We start from the raw sequence: 2,898 nt of genomic DNA on the forward strand, positions 1-2,898 counted from the left end.
GAGGAATTTCAATGGTTTTGTTCGAGTGAAATGTCCAGCTAACTATAACACCCCTAAAACCTATTGCTTTTTCAGTGAATTTCTAAGGTTTTTTAAATGCTAATTCCTAACTATATCAGGCCTGAAACATATGGTTTTTTCAGTGAATATATATATATACAAAACAGCCTTAGATGCAACATAACAATAGCTTTGTCAAATATGCTTGAACATAGTCACTATGTCATATGTCCATATTTAATTGTATTTGCATTTTCTCCTTCAGATTCTGAGTAATTTAGAGCATGAGAAATCCAGGCAAAGTCAAATCAGGCTTACAATCAGGTAAGTATATGAATAAACTTCAGGTTGCATGCAGTTCTGCACATAAACGTGTTACCCATTTGTTCTATTCTTGATACATGTGATTCTTATCCCTTTACTGTTTGTCCAGGAGTATAGGAGTTCAGCGCCGGCACAAAGAGGATGCAAAGAACGCACAACACCACTGATGAGGACCAGGAGGGGTGCAGGAGTTCAACGCTAAGACAAAGAGGATGTGAGGAACACCGCCGACAAGGAGCCGGAATGCAGAGTACGCTGCCGACAGCACAAAGAAAAACAGGAAGTCTGGAAGGTAAGTGACGCAACAGCAGGAGTCTGGCTCACAACATCTAGAATGCTAAGCAGCCTCCTGCCTGTCAGCGCCGTAGATATTGTGGTGAGGCTCTGCTCTCCACCTCTCAGACTCCGAGGGCGGCACCCGGCACAACTTTGTCTTGCTGTCTAGGATCAATACACAAAGACCCTCTGCTAGCTACACCTAGTCATATGACACAGGATACAGGCTGCAGACACCAGATAGCTGGGACAAGAAAATGCCAACTTTCTGAAAGTGCAAACAGGGGGATTTTCGTCCAAAAGAAACACCAGGTTGGACGTATTCAAAATTATATAAAAAGAGAACCTGGATGTTTGATTTTCAAGGCCACTTTTTTATTTATTTAGGTGGTCAAAAAAATGTAAGACATAAAGTTCATACACTTTTAGGTGTCTTAATCACAATTATTTTACATATAAATCATCTTACGAAACACATTTTATACATGTCTCAGTTGAATCCATATCTAATACACAAAAACAGTGATACATTTACAGTCAGTTTGTATCGTGAATGAAATCACAATGTGCTTATGTTCAACGCAAATGTGCGCAAATGTGCAATGAACTTGTGAATAAAAATATTTTCAATTACATCAGCAATTAGTTTTCACAATTTATGTAAACGCAGTTCCTTAATTTCTAATTTTAGAAAGAAACTTATTTCTTAATTTTTTTTAAAGGAGCTGCTGCCACCAGGGAAACGATTCTCTATATATAACAATACTCTGTGGGGTATAATTGTAGAAAAACCTCCACAGAATACATTAATGCCCTTTGTGGCATTTGTTGGAAGGAAAAGCCGACGCGTTTCCAATCCCGATTTTGCTTTGCAGGATTTTTGTCCGGGCTAAAGGCACGGTGTAACCTGCAGTTTGTAAAACACAAATGAATAGAAATTAATTACCTAACTGGTCTGCCCCTTTATTTTAAGTTAGGTGAGTTACTTCACTTGGCTCTTTAATAGTCATGAGAAAATGTGTTAACTGTAATCTTTTTGGGTGCGCTTTTAAACTTTTCACACGTGACGTGTAGGGGATCTGTAAACGCCAGTACATTCTTAGTCAATTTGATACGAGTGACAATCGCATTCACTGAGTTATTAAATGATTCAAATGAACTTACTAGTTCTGTCTCGGTTGAACACTGGGAAAATGCCTCACTTCAGTTGGTCGCTTATGTGTGCAACATGGCACTGGGTGTTATGAAAAATTGGGCACGTTTTAGTTTCAATGCAACCTTCAAATTCGAATATTTGAAATACTCAACAAAAATAATAGCACTTACATATTGGAGCCGCCGCTTATGTCTCATGCTACGTTTGGGTGCTCGCCGTTTGCTTATTTAATTAGTCGTCGCTCTCCCTGTTTTAAAAAAACGGGGATCGGGCACATTTTAGTATAAATGCGTCGTTAATGTGTCTATTCTCAAAGACGCGGCTACATTGTTGCACTTACTTAATAGAGCAGCTGTTTTCGCTGATGCGGTATTTCCTTGTTCCCGGTCTGCTGTTTTTTCAACAACGCGGGTCCGTCTCTGCAAAGACATTGACGTTTATACTACCTATCATATCATTATGTATGATTAGCTTAATTTTTTACGGGAGAATTTCACTTACTTAGCAATTATTTCATCTCTCCTTTATGGGGCTTCCGAACTACCATTTTGATCTATCATTGAGTGACTGGAGACACCGGGTTTATCTATATCCTGTTATGACAGGAAGTGTGGACTCATTGTTTTTACTGGTGTGTTAGGGGGTTTGTAGTTTAGTCCTTGACTTGTATTGATGATTTTGGGAAGGGGTCTTTTTTTCTCAAAATGAATATTCCAAATATGTTGTGGGTCATCTCCCGATTCATGCGAGGCATTTTATGGATTAAAGGATTTGTTCATAGAAATTTTTATGAATGGTCTTTTAAAACTTTTTTTTGTGCGAACCAAATAAAGTTTATACAAGTTGATGTGAATGCTTTTTGTGGGCTGAAGGGGGCTGAAACAACAATTCAATCAGTCTCTCAACTGCCAAGTATAGACTTAAATTCAAAGCATCTTTACAGAGGACTCAGCGCAATGTTTGATATTATTCTGACATTTCGTATAGACCACCAGCAATGCAGTTATACATTAGAATGAGGTAGGCTTCTCTCCTTTGCAGTAAGGCTTCTATATCACCACCTCTCTGTGGTATTTTAATTCCTGATAGTACAGTCCAAACGAAATCTTTTTCGGAATGTGCTTTTTCAATAAAATGAGGTA

The 2,898-nt window shown here is 38.4% G+C and overlaps 1 long non-coding RNA gene across 1 annotated transcript; it reads right to left on the reverse strand.

Moving 5' to 3' along the window:
• Positions 1-1,063: 1,063 nt before the first annotated feature.
• Positions 1,064-2,318, reverse strand: LOC146808948 (uncharacterized). The gene is made up of 5 exons (XR_014965504.1): positions 2,258-2,318; positions 2,097-2,175; positions 1,927-2,003; positions 1,765-1,834; positions 1,064-1,507 (listed from the first exon to the last, which is right to left on the reverse strand). It is a non-coding gene; the product is annotated as an uncharacterized LOC146808948 (long non-coding RNA).
• Between the last annotated feature and the right edge of the window lie 580 nt (positions 2,319-2,898).

Source organism: Triturus cristatus, chromosome 7 (genome assembly GCF_964204655.1).
Source record: "Triturus cristatus chromosome 7, aTriCri1.1, whole genome shotgun sequence".
Classification (NCBI taxonomy): Eukaryota; Metazoa; Chordata; class Amphibia; order Caudata; family Salamandridae; genus Triturus; species Triturus cristatus.